Genomic DNA, 14,670 nt, shown 5'->3' with positions numbered 1-14,670 from the left:
TTTTCTTATTTTGGAAAGTTTGAAATTCTCAAAGAGTTGTAAGAATAGTGCATCATATACTCTTTGCTTGGATTCACTGATACTAACACTTTGTAATATTCTTTTCCCTTGATGTGTATGTATACACAGGTGTTTAATTTTTGCTGAATCACTTGACAGTCAGTTGTAGGCATCATGAGCCCTTAGCCCAAATACTTCATCATTTATATACTAGGAAAAGGTATGTTATTTTATGTAACTGTAATATAAATTTTACACTCAAAAATTGAATGCTTATACGACAATATTATCTAAAGTACAGCATCATATTGAAATTTCCTGAATTTTCCCATTAATGTATTCAATGGCCTTAAAAAATACAGAATCTAATGCAGGACCATTCATCATCTTTACTTGTCATGTCTCTTGAGTCCCTTTTAATCTGGAGAACAGATTAAACAGTCTCCAGATCCCTTGTGATTTTCCATGATATTAAGATTTTTGAAGGGTCCAGGCCAGTTGTGTTATATACCCTCAATCTGGTTGTTTCCTCATGGATAATCAGGTTAAATATTGGATATTGGGTTGGGTGGGTTTCTGAGCCTCGGAGAGAAGTTTGAGGCAGAACTGGAGATGCCGTGTGATCAGGAAGCTGATGTGGGCAGGGAGCCCTTGCTGATTAGCACGTCTAAAACTGGCCCTGCCATGTTGAAGACCAAGTGGGGTAGGTGTGGATGACCACTCCAGAGCTTTGCAGTTGGAAGGTGAGTAGGGTTAGCAGTACAGAGCAGACCTGGAGACAGTGGCCAGGAGCAGCTTTCAGGGACTTACAGAGCCTGGCAAGAAGCATGGGAGAGTGATGGGAGCCGGGCCAGAGAGCAGCAGGACCCTCGAAGTGGACGTACCTGTGAGCTGTGTAAGACCTCCCTGGGGGTCCCAGAGATACTTGGGAAAGACTTTGTTGGGTGGGAGTGCGCGGTTCCTTCAGTTATTCTTGTAGATGGAAGAGAGTTAAGGAAACCTTACCTGTCCTCACCTGACTATCTGTGCTCAGGGAGGGGGGTTGCTTTCCCTCAGTACGAAGGCTTCTGTACTGTTGACATTCTTCCCCTGATTAAACCCTCACAATGGGGTAGAATTCCAATAGTTAGGTGGATATTGGTGTTTACCATCTGCACAGGAAGAGAAGGTACAGCTTAGTAGATGGGAAATGAGTGAATAATTGGAAGAAAATACCAAGATTTTTATTTTCTTGTTTGAAGCACAGGCCATTGGGACTGGGATTAGGGGGATGTAAATAGGATGGTTTGGAATTCTCTCAAGCTGGGTGGGAGAAATTAGAAAACAAATTATAGTCAGAGATCCCAAATAAAAACACTTTTAGTAGAATTTTTATCATTAGAGATTCATGATGAAACACGACAGGCAAGCACTTATATTTCTTTCTAAAGGAGAGAGTTCCTGCTCATGACATTTACACTGGTGACTATGAGAAGTATGTGGGGGCCTCACAGCCTCTTTCCTGTGTTCCTGAGCGAGTTGTTGGACAACTTGCTCCCTCCTCCCCACTTTGCCCTCTGGAGCTGTGAATGCTCATTGCTTCCCAGGTACAGAAGAAAATTTAAACCTGTGGAACTTTCTTAAGAACAAAAAAGAGGGAACTTTACGGTTTTGTGGAACTGGTTCCCTCTCAGAGCCCAAGGTGAGGCAGAGGCAGGTTTGGTTTCTGGATTGCAGAGCCTTGTGATGGTAAAGCCTCCCTTTGATCCTGGACAGGGTGCAGGCTGGGAGGAATGTAGCTGCTGGTGATTTGGTTTAACCATTTTCTCACTCCAAAGACCAACTCCCACCTTGCAGGCATGAAAATTGTGAACAAAATGTTTCAAAACAAGAATTTATTTATTTATTTATTTTGAGACAGAGTCTCACTATGTCACCCTCAGTAGAGTGCTGTGGCATCACATCTCACAGCAACCTCAAACACTTGGCCTTAAGCGATTCTCTTGCCTCAGCCTCCCAAGTAGCTGGGACTGCAGGTGTGTGCCACATGCCCAGCTATTTGTTTGCTGTAGTTGTCATTGTTGTTTAGCAGGCCCGGGCCTGTTTCCAACTCTCCAGCCCCAGTGTATGTGGCCAGCGTCCTAACCACTGAGCTACGAGCACTGAGCCACAAAAACATATTTTTATTGATTTTTTTTTTTTTTTTTTCAATTTGAGACAGAGTCTTGCTCTGTTGCCCTGGGTAGAGTGCCGTGATGTCCTAGTTCACAGCAACCTCAAACTCTTGGTCTTAAGTAATCCTCGTGCCTCAGTCTCCAGTGTAGCTGAGACTGCAGACACCTGCCACAACGCCCTGCTAGTTTTTCCATTTTTAGGAGAGATGGGGTCTTGCTCTTGCTCAGGCTGGTCTAGAACTCCTGAGTTCAAGCAAACCACTTACCTCCTGGAGTGCTGGGATTACAGGTGTGAGTCACCTCAACCAGTCTATTCTTTTTTAAATAAAGCAAGGGTGCTTTCCACTTGTAAAGCATTTTACCATTTACAAAAAGCATTTGCACAACTCATGTTTGGCTTCACTTTCACCTCACGATGCAGGTAGAAGGAGGAAGCAGCCCACCGTGTGCACAGGCTTCCATCGGGGCTGTGAGCCCAGAGCTCGCTCCCCTTCCTCCTTTCGGCAGATGGGCACCATGTAAGGTGCCCGCTTGGAAAGTGACTCATCTGCCTGTCAGCCTTCAGCCATCTCTGAGTGCTTCATCTACTTGGTTACCAGGTCTGCTCAGAGGGAAGGCCTGGGCCTCCTCGGCAGCTGGTGGACCCAGAGAGAGGAAGATGCCTCAGAGGTTTCCCCCTTGAGTGAAAATACAAATTCTTGTGTGGTGTGGGAGAAATTTACTCTCTCATTTCATGAAACCAATTGGGAAGGGCAAATATGCCCCAGTAGACTTTGTTTTCTTTGACAAACAGAAAATAGAGTCACGTGAAGAGGATCTTCTGTGTGGACTCTAAGTCTGGGAGGATGGATTTCAGAAGGTCAATAGGATGCCAGATTTCTTTTTTTTTTTTTTTTTTTTATTGTTGGGGATTCATTGAGGGTACAATAAGCCAGGTTACACTGATTGCAATTGTTAGGTAAAGTCCCTCTTGCAATCATGTCTTGCCCCCATAAAGTGTGACACACACCAAGGCCCCACCCCCTCCCTCTGTCCCTCTTTCTGCTTCCCCCCCATAACCTTAATTGTCATTAATTGTCCTCATATCAAAATTGAGTACATAGGATTCATGCTTCTCCATTCTTGTGATGCTTTACTAAAAATAATGTCTTCCACGTCCATCCAGGTTAATACGAAGGATGTAAAGTCTCCATTTTTTTTAATGATGATGCCAGATTTCTGTGCAGTGTGTGCGTGCGCATGTGTGCACACGTGTACACGTGCATATACATGTGCATATAAGTATGCACGTGTCTATGTGTGCATGGTGCACATGTTTTTGTGCGTGTGCATGCATGTGTACATGTCCATGTGCGTGCATGTGTACGTGTCCATGTGTGCGTGTGCACACATGTATCCATGCATGTGCATGTGTGTGCACATGTGTGAGTGTCCATTCTGGCAGCTATTAGGTGGCAGTACTCTAAGTGACCGTCCCTAAAAGACAAAACACATTGCTGTGTGTTGCTCACAGGAAAGACATCACAATGGAACAACAGCCTCCACCTATAGTTTCAGCTAGCTTTGAGTTGCCTTCCTCACTTGGAAGAGAGGTGGCTTCCATTGAAGTATTAGTGACATCCCTGAAAGGGGAGTTGGTGCAGCTCCACACAGGGTCCTCCTGAGGGCATGCCACTAGTTCTGCAGTGAGGGGAAGGCCTGACTAGCTGACTGACACTAACCCCATGGAACCCACCACACTGAGTTCCCCTCCACTGGAGAACTGAATCAAACATCATTGTCTAGGCACGTGTTTACACATTTCTACAGAGTGTTCCTGAGTCTGGCCTATTACAATCCGTCATCCGTGCAGCTTTGTGTCCATGTCTGGAGGCAGAAGGTGTATGGAATTATATACTGGAGGGAAAAAAGCACCAAATTTTCAATGCAAGTTCTTTCTAGGTTTAAATGGAGATGGGGAATCTAGAAGATTCAAGGTTAATATGATAGAACTGAAAGAACCAGCCAATTCAGTAAAAAACAAAATAAGGCATGCTTATGTTCATAGTGGCTTTATTCATGGTAGCCAAGAGGTGGAAGCAACCTGGGCATTCGCCAGTGGATGAATGGACAAACAGCAGTGGAATATTACCCAGTTTTTGAAAGGAAGGAAATTCTGATCCGTCCCGTGATATAGATCAATTGTGAGGACATTATGCTAGGACAAATACTGTATGTGTTCACTTATATGAGATACCTAGAATAGATGAATTTATAGAGACTGAAGGTAGAATGATGGTTGCCAGGGACTTGAGGAAGAGGTAATGAAGAGTTAGAATTTTTAATAGGTATAGAGTTTCCATGTTGTGAGATGAAAAAATTCTAGAGATTAATTGCACAACAAGGTATATGTGCTTAACATTATTAAACCGAACACCTAAAAATGATAAAAAGGTCCACTTTGTGTTATACATATTATACTAATATTAAAAAATTAAAAAAAAATAAGGCAAGGCAAGACTGTGGTAAAATAATTTACTAATTAACAGAGCTTTGTTAACTGGTAGCTTGGACTTCCTGGAGACACAGCCATGTGTGACCAGCCCCAGGAGGGTCAGAGGAGTCGATTCCAAGTCAGGGAGATCAGATGCCCTGGGGAGGGTTTGCTGAGAAGGAATTTAGAGCATCTTCTGACCTTTGCATTCTTGGGAATTCTTCCTTCCATCTATGACTTACAGAGAACAACTTATTGTGAAAGTATCTAGCTCTGTGTTTTGAATATTGATACTGTCCTGGGCGGGGAACTATTGTCTTTTCAAGGTTTCTACAGACTGGGTCTTTCCTTGGGTATAAAAGGTGGTAAGAAAGGTACGGACTGATAGGGAAATGCTGCTAGTGTTCAGTGGCTAATCTAATAGAATGTTTCTCTGAGATCCACGGTTTCTCTGGGAAAATGATATACTCTTATCATATCTAACCTTATGAGATAAATGTAAGTTAAAATTGTACCTTCAACGCAATAGTTGGAGCAACTGGATGATCAACCCATCACTAGTATTCAGGTCTAATTTCAGCACCCACACTTAGGATTGTATTGACTCCAGCGAAAGTCAGATGACATCTTCAAGCTTGGCATGAATAGATGTGTCACCCCAAATTAAACTGAGGAGAGTGGTGGGAGAATTGAGTCATCCCGTGGCACAGGGTGGCATAAGAAATGTCACCCTCAAGAATGTTAACATCGTAACGATGCCAGCATTGTGTGTGCGCTGCCAATCAGTTCCAACAAAGTAGCATTATTGGTGTCATTAATATGGTTGATTTGAATTTTATTGACCTTTGAAGGTTTGTTTTTATTTAACTTGAGTTTGTGTTGCTTTTGAAGTTATACCAGAGGTAGAAGCATGAAGATTTTATGCCTCCATTCATGCTGGCGTATTTGTAAGTAGTAGTACAATAAGGTTCATTCACATTAACACTCAAGGTCCAGGCTGCCTTCTTCTCTTTAGAAGCTCCTGCAGCTTTCAGTGGGAGAAGTCCTAACCATCACAGCCGGGCTCTACAGGCTCCATCTATATTTGATCAGATCTAGAAGAGATCTTTAACTTAGGATTTTATGGGGCCAATAAAATGACTTACTGATAATGACTGAACTCACCCATTCAGGAATTCTACCCATTGTCTTCAATATGAATTCATAAAAATATACAAATATGAGTAATAGCTTCCATTTGTATCCATGAAGTAATTGGCACTCTGACTTCTTGGCCTCTTCTCCCAGATGTGGCTGATCTTCTGTGCCACACACTCTTCTGGTCCCTTCTTGTCATTTATGGACGGAGACTTCTAGCCTTGACATCAGCAAATGCTCAGATTTAACCTTCAGTGCAATTCTAATCAAGTAGTTTCTGTGGAGTTTGGCATCCTGGGAAACATTTTGCACACTGCTACTTTGTTATTTTCCTCAGGACTCTAAGACTTGCTGCGCCTATGTACTTGGCTTCATGGCTTCTTTGTCTCTCTATCACACACGTGCTCTGTCTTCTATGCTGCAATGTGGACCCTGCCTGCACAATAGGAGGGGACTGTGCAGCTCTCTTGTCAGAAAGTAACCTCCTGAACAAGAGGCAAGTTGCAAGTAAATTCCTATTTGGGGTAGAAACTTAGGCAGCCTAGACACTTTGTGGAACCACTGATGTTCCACAAAACATGGGAAAGTCAGGGCTGTTTTTGGTTTACTGCCCATGACCTGTGTCATGGAGGCATGATGCCTCCCTGCTATTTGTACATTTGGCAAATATTTACTAGATACCTTCTATACAACAGACACTGCTCCATGTTTTGTCAATACCAAGGTGAATGAAATATAGCATTTGTACCTTATGAGCTTGTAGTCTCACTGGGGATGACATGTGCATCTAAATAGGCTGCAGCAGGTTGTGACAAATGCTGTGTCTTAAATATGATGCCATACTGTATAGTGAAGGTCTCTGTTGGTGACGAGGAGCCCCCTACCTATGCGGAGGTCAGGATAGACATCCTGAAGGTCATGATGTATGAGCTGGGTCTTGAAGGTTGACTTCCCTTGTGAAAATGGGAGAGGGTAGGCATTTAAGGTAGAGAGAAGGGTTTGTATAAAAGCTCAGAGAAATGAATCTGCATGGAGTTTGGGTGGAAGTATAAATTGTTTTGAGATGGCTGGAGCATAGGTTTTGGCGCATGTATGTGTGTGCTGTGGGAGGAAGAGGGTAGAAGAAGCTCATGTTAGAAGAAATAGCCTGCAGACCCCAAGGAAGCTTGGACTTCAGGCCAAGTAGAAGCAACAACATGCTGCTACTTCTATATTTGGGCCGCAGTCTCCTTCTCTCTCTCTCTCTCTCTCTCTGTTTTCTTTTCCTCTTCTTTCTCCTTCTTTTTCTCTCTCTGTATCTTTCTCTCTCTCCCTCTCTCTCTTTGTTCTGTTTTACAAAGTCACATACCAAACAATTCACCCACTTAAGGTGTACAACTCAGTGACTTTTACTAATGTTTACAGAGGTGTGCAACCATCAGTCAATTTTAGTATATATTCATCCCCTTCACAGAGAAATGTTGCACCCTTTGGCAATTATCCCCCAACCTTGAACCCACCAGTCCTAAATAATCTTTTTGTCTCCATGGATTTACCTATTCTGGACATCTCATGAGATGGAAGCAGGTTTCCAGTGAGGGATGTGAGGTGCTTGGAAGTTAACCACTTCATCCTAACAAGGAAAAAGCTGAACAAACCGAAAAATCAACAACTCTTTTTAGATCCATCAGAGAAGTGATATCACAGGGCAAACCACTCAAAATTGGAGAGTCAGACAGGTGGATACAGAGAAATACCACTTACTGGAGCAAACCTCCATGTGGAACAGCACTGGGGTCTGAAACCAGAACTGCCGTCAATGAATTGCCGGAGGCTTTGTGAGGACAGTTCCCAGAGTGAGAAACTCCAGGGGGCCTCAGTCATTGGGTGGGGGTGCGGCAGGCTCAGCCAGGTTCTCACAATGAATACTGGAGAAAAATCTTCTCATGCTTTCAGCAGGAGGCAGGAGAAAGTAACCATTTTGAAATATACCAGGGCATTCTGTCCTTCTTAACAAGATCTACCCTCAGATAAACTATTTTACTAGAAGCTAAATATTAGAGTTTCATCAGAGCCTAAATGACCTGGGAAAAGTGAAATACCCAGCTGGAGTTGGGTATTTCCCTCTCTACCCATCCTGTCCCACATCAAGGGGGGGGAGGCTGAGAAGTACTCATGAAATTCCCAGTGCAGAAGCACATGCTCACTAGGAGACTCTTCCCTCTGTCCACATCTTACTACCATGTTGTTAAAGGCCTGTTTACAACAGTTTCTCTCAGCCAGTACATCATATCCAGCTATGGGGAAAACTATGAACAAAAGTGGACAATAAAGTATTACAAGGCATAATAAAAGTCAAAATGCAGAGCAGGCATCAGAACCAGACTCAGACATGTCAGGGGTGTTGGGAATTTAAAGCAACTATGATAGATATGCTAAGGGGGTTAATGGCTAAAGTAGACACCAGGCAAGAACAGATAATACAGGCTGAGAGATGGAAATGCTAAGAAAAACTCAGAAGAAATACTAGTGGTCAAAAACACTGTAACAGAAGTGAAGAATGTCTTTGATGGGTTAGTTAACAGGCTAGACAAGGCTGAGGAAAGAATTGCATGAGGAGGTCTTCAGAGAAACTTTCCAAACTGGAAAGCAAATGCTGGGTCCCTCTGGAGGTTGAGTTCCCTGGTTCTTGGCTCCTGGTGCCAAGAATGAGCACTGGTGTCTAGTCGGTGACAGACTGATCATAAACACAAAGTAATCACGATCACATACATTTACCGCAGAACAAAGGCAAACAAACTATAAGGGAATAGGAAAATGTCTGAAGAGCCAGATTGATCCCTCTCTGAGAGTGGAGAAGAGACACCCGGTCTGAACACACGTCTGGCCTTTTAAAAGCTAATTAAGCTACCTGGTTTCTCTCAGCAGGATTGGCTGTGGCCTCCCGCCTCTGGGGTAATTGATAGGTTGGGGTTACATAACAAACTTCTTTATACACCTGGGCCTTCCCCAACCTTAAGAACCTACGGACAGGAATTAACAATTTTAATTACACCAGGACCTCCTTAATATCTTTTCCTACTGGGAAACAGTGCCTAGCCATACCTTGGTTCCTATTCTCAGCCCTCAGCCATGCCCCTCAGTCTTCCATAGTATCAAGGAGAGAAGTGGGAGGCCAAGACCGCACATCTCCCTCCACAGGCATCACAGCCCTGGAGGATGGGACAGGCCATGTGTTGGTGACAGTGTCTGTGGTGCTGGAGCAGAGCCCCTGTTGCATTGACTGCCCGTTGCGTGTGAGCCTGTTGGTGCAGGGCATGAGGAGGGGACACCCAAGCCAGGACAGCACCACCCAACACAAAGAGAAAAAAAGATTGGACTAGAAAAGAAAAAAATCAAGAACAGACCAGAATATCCAAGAGCTGTGAGACATCTCCAAAGTGTAACATGTAGATGAAATCATACAAAATGTGACCATTTGTGACTGGCTTCTTCCACTTAGCATGGGATAATTTTTTAAGCAGCAGCAGAATGGGCAACAATTATATTTCCCGTGAGCTTGCAAAGTGACAGTGAGCTCATGCAAGAGAAAAAGAAAAAAAAAAAAAAAAGAAAACAGTGATGGAATATTTGGCAACTTTGAAAAGGCAACACTAAAAATGTGTAAGGTTCATTTTTAAGACATTTTCTTTCTGGAACCATGGCTCATTCCCTAGGTGTAAATATTTCTCTTATGTGAAGACTTCCTTTTGTTTGGAGCAATGGGTAATTTATTGGAGCCCTATGTCCTACCATTTTTATCTTTGTATACTGGTTGGTGGAGAAATTCCCTCTCTTTCCCACTGCTGTGTTGATATTGGCTCCATTAAAACACCACTGAATTTGGCATTTGTGCTGCTTGGAGTTCTGCTGCCTGATAACAGGACACAGAAAACTGCTTCTCCTCCAGAACAAACTTGATGAGCTGGCAAGTGACACAGCTCTGCTCATTTTTACTTTTTTCTTAAGTGTGGTTAAATTCACATTTGCAAATGCAACAGGGCAGCCCTTGTCCATTTTACCGTGTGTAGAGGAGCTGAGTTCTGAAAAGGTCTGGATTCTTTCTCTGGGAGCCTTGCTGGCACATTCTCAAAGACCACATCAGTCGGTGTGAGCAGCCCTGGGTCTTTTCCATGCAGCTGCCTCAGGGTTTTATAGATCCTGAGACAGAATCTCATAAAGACTGGTGCCATTTTGGGTTGTAGTCAGTGATTCTCCCTATATTCCTACATTAAGATTTGATTTTTAGATCAAATCTATTTGGAAAATGGCTTGGTTAGCCTGAATCATCTTTAGGCTTCACTGCTAAAATAGAATGGAATATGCAGCAGTTGACTCACATTATTTTAGCTAAACAACTTGTCACTTAATACTTCATGACTTTAAGGAGTGGTTTAATCAACAATTTTGTATGGTATGTAGATGTCAGAGAGCTTCCTCCATCGTGTTCTCTTCTCTAGCGAAGTGCGTCATTATTATACCTCTACCAAATAGTGTATTTTAAGAGCCTGTTACATATAACTCTGCCTCTGCTTTCTCTTTTTGTTTTTCTCCCCCCATCTCTCTGCTTCCCAGTCTCTCTCACTCACTTATATTTACAAAAATAGGATTACAAATGTTTTCCTTAATTGTTAGGAAGGCTTTAGCTTGTGGCTTGAGGTTATCCTTCTGTGGTTTTTAAAATGTGCTAACAGAATGGGCAATGAGGGAGCAGGTCAGGGGCAACAGGGGAGTGGGGGGATGTTCAGTGGTCACAGAGATCCGAACTGGTGAAGAGAAGCTTCTATCTGGGGTTAAAGACCAACTTTCTCATCATGACAGCTGTGACGCAGAATCTACTCTGGGGGTCAATTTCTTCCAAGAGCTGATTTGACCATGTGCACCCAGAGCACCAAAGCCAAGTTTGACACCAGCCAACAGCACCAGCGCAAATAGTCTCAGGAGTCGGCGAGCACCCATCTCTGGGTGGCCAGTGTGCTGGGAAAGCATAGTCTCTGCAGTCAGGGGACTTGGGTTGGACCCTGGAGCTCCGCCAGTGTGGTGCCGGGCAACTCATTCAATATTTATGATCTTAAAAAATTTATTTTTTTGGTTGCAAAAGAAATATGACACCTACCATGTAGAGGTTACTGTGAAGGCTAAAGTGCCTTGAATATGCACATATGGGGATTTTCTGAATCAGGCTTTGTCTCTGTCCCTTGAGGGGACAGTGTGTTATGTGACCCGGTTGCTTTATCTGTTCACTCATTCATTCTTTGGTTGTTCCATTTGCCCACTCATCCAATGCCGACTACTAAGCATGTGCCACTGGGCAGATGCTGGGGACACAGCTGTGATGAGTCAGGCCCCATCCTATTGCTGCTAGTCTGGTGGAGATGCCCACCACAAATGACATTGCAGTCCCTTGTGAATCTGTACTACACTGGGGAAAGCACACGGGGCTCTGGTAGCATTTGGAGAGCTGGATAACCTGGCTGGGGGAGAGGGATTAGAGCAGTGGTTCGCAACCTTCCTAATGCCACAACCTTTTAATACAGTCCAAAGGGGTTGCGATCCGCAGATTGAGAACCATTGGATTAGAGAAAACAGAGGCCCAAGGGATGAGAAAGAGCAGCCAGAAGAAGGTGTGGCCAAGGCTGTGGCATAGCACACAAACAATAGCCAGTGGAGATGGGAATTATGCACAGTCTGTAGATACTTGGGGTATGGCTGGAGTATCGAGGGGGAGGGTAAATGTAGAGATAAGTATAGAAGTATGGGGAAAACAAGCTACCTGTGCCCAGGAGTTTTCTCCTTGGCTCCTTATTGAAGTCCCGCCTCTCAGATGCTGATCCCCTGGGTGCTGTCATCGGCAGTTTGCATTTAGAGCTAGAACTTGCAATCCATTTTCCTCATAGGAACAACACGCTAAATGGTAGTTTGGTGTAGGTGGCATAGTGCTATCAACAACACCTTCAAGTGCACTTAATTTAACATGGGAAATAGTGACAAATAAAGGGGGATGGTCTTGTGTCTGGGTAGGGGTTCTTTCTGCAATGCTGAGCACCATACTGCTAGATCCAGCCTGGATCAGATCCCCAGGCAGGCTGTGCCTGTGTTTGGATTTGAATTTGAATGTTTTCGCCTGATGAAGCTCTCCACACAGGGTTTCCACGGTCCCATCACTCCCTGCTGTTTAATATCTGGCTGGCTTCCTCACCTCGAGATTACCTACTTGGCTCCTGAAGGCACTGGATTTGGAAAGCTTTTCTCCAGGCAGCACTGGTTAGAGATGGTGTCATCACTTCTGGCTGATTCATCATCCTTGATGATCGTCCACACACAGAGTCAGGCGTGATAGCTGAGGCAGAGTTTGGAGGTGCCCTCTTATTTTCCACTAAACAGTCTTATTTTTCTTTCCCTTCTAATTCTCCTCCCTTTCTTTCATCTTGGCCTCCAAGCACTTTTCTAAGGCAATTGGATTCAGCTGAGCCGAAGTATATGGGACATCTCCTCTGTGCCTGGTCCTCAGGAGGCAAAGGCCAGCAGAGCACACCGTCACCCCCGTGGAGAGCACAGTCCAGCATGAGATTGTGGGAGATGGACAAGTGAAGGAGTGAAGGGATGGTTCTGTATGGTGGGATGGGTACCCAAGGGGGCAGGTCTGAAGATGGTACCTGAGCCATCGCACAGGAGAGGAATAGACAGTGGGAAGCAGCCAGACACAGCCATGGCACTGAAGGGACAGAGTAAAGCAGGAGTGAAGGATCAGACACGTCTGTGCTCTCAGGATGCCGTGGGAATAAGCAAAGGGCTGGAGCAGAGCCAGGGAGGGAGGCAGGAGAGCTGAGGCTGGGGAGGCCAGCTACTGCCTCCTCTTCTCTCTCCAGGGGTGTGTAGTGTGGTACGCAGGGCCTCCTGGCAGCACTCTGAGATGAGACAGGCACTGACCCTGCCCTACAGGAAATCTGTATTTTTCAAAAGCTTCCTTAGAGGAAAGTGTCCCAGGAGAGTGGAGGGGCTGAGTCTGCACAGGCAGGAAGGGCAGACTAAATGAAGGCCAGACCCAAAATAGCTCCTGGAGGTTGACTAGATGGAAACGAGATTGCTGGTTTGTGCGGGTGCAGCCCTCCAGCAGCCAGGAAAGCAGTGAGAACAAGGGAGTGAGAGAGCAGGGGGGCCAATGTTCCAAAAGAGCCACGTCTTTAAAAAAACTTCAAAATGCAAAGAATTTTTGAGCGCCTTAGGGAAAGAAATTACTTTACTGATAGATAGACCAGTACCAAGAGATTATTGGCCCTGCTGGTTAAAATGTTAACATCTGGGCAGGTTTGGGAGGTGACAAATTGGAGGCAGTAGCTTCCTAATCTTTCTTCCTGGGAGCAATTCAGTCATTTTCCTTAGGTTACTGTCACTGGGCATGTGATGTCCTGTTAGGAAAATGCACCCAACTTTAAAAAGGGGCTGGAGGGTGGCCATATCCTCTTGGGTCTGTCCTCTTGTGTCCGTCTGTCTCAGGCTGTACATGGAAAACCACCTGCTTTAGAGGCCTCAGGGCTGGGTGCTATGTAAACATGTCACATCTATGCCACTCTCAGTTTTCTTCTCTCATCACTGGGTTGTTTGGGGAACTCGGTTCAAGGAAATGACGATGCCAGCCTCCTGGAGAGCACCCCAGGGGTAGGTGTGTCTGATTTCCTCTTAAAGCCGCAGCAAGTAGCAACTACAGGGTGAGTGCACACCTCAGCCTTTCCTAGGAGGACAGGTTTCGGGAAGGGAGACGTGGGTTTAATGTAAACAAGAGAGAGGATTTCATAAGCTTCTCGGAAACTCCTGGACCTAATAATGCTTGTCATCTGCTACTAAATTTGGCCTTTCCATTTTCCATGCACAGGATATAATGGCAACTGTGACAAAAATTCCGGGATGAATTTAGATAAACAATTTTGCTGCAGAGGATTTTTACCTGATACGGGTCTAAGAAATGTCAAGGGTTGTAAGTGTGACTCAGGACAATTTCAGCGAAGGTGAAAAGAATCGGCCGTATAGCCAATCGCTCTCTTTTGTGCTTTTCTGCACTTGTCATTTTCATTCCTCTTAAACTGCTACAGGGAAAACTGTTTTGGTTCTTTGAGCTTTTAGGTGGTATGTAAGCTAATTCCCATGTTTAGGTGATATTGTGGGAACCGTCGGCCCTGGATCCCCATAACCTTTGCCCTCTTGCTGGGCAGGTGGAATGAATCTCCAGCACTTTGTGTTTCCAGAGCATTGGTGCCGCCTGTTACTGTGCTAGCTGCTTATGGAAATTACCTGTTTCCCTGAGTCTGCCTCTCCCCTGGCCTTTAAACACCTGCAGGACCATTTCTCATTGACTTCTGTATTCTCAAGTGAGCACAGTGTCTGGCACACAGGAAGCATGTATTTGATACTGAGTGATCAGCCTGATTATGGGGGATGATGTTTTGGGCAGCCAAATGACAGTGGAACAGGGCAAAAGCCTCATGGAAAGATAATAAGGAGGTAGGGGAAGGAGCAAAGGATTTGGAGACCAAAGATTTCCTCTTTTATTTATGACTTGTTTCTGTCGCTTTGGGCAAACCATCAATTTGAACTTTTGTTACCTATGAAGTGATTATACTGTTTTCCTTCTAGATTTGGGGGAAGGGATTAAGTCATGCAATAGACATGAAAATGCCTTTTTAACTGGGATCAGTTTCACACAGGAGAAGCATCATCCTCATTCAAGAAAAGAAGCACCTATACCCAGGAATTCAGACAGCCATGTTGCCAGCACAGGCTGGGAAATAGCAGGCACTCAGACTTAAGACACCCTTGCAGCTCTTTGTATGATCCATGGCAGGTCAGAAAGCCTCTCAGTAGGTACTGAGATTGGATTTCAGAACCATTGCT

This window comes from Nycticebus coucang, chromosome 15, assembly GCF_027406575.1.
Source record: "Nycticebus coucang isolate mNycCou1 chromosome 15, mNycCou1.pri, whole genome shotgun sequence".
NCBI classification, from domain to species: domain Eukaryota; kingdom Metazoa; phylum Chordata; class Mammalia; order Primates; family Lorisidae; genus Nycticebus; species Nycticebus coucang.
The sequence above is the reverse complement of the archived record's forward strand: the minus strand, read 5'-3'. Positions refer to the sequence as shown.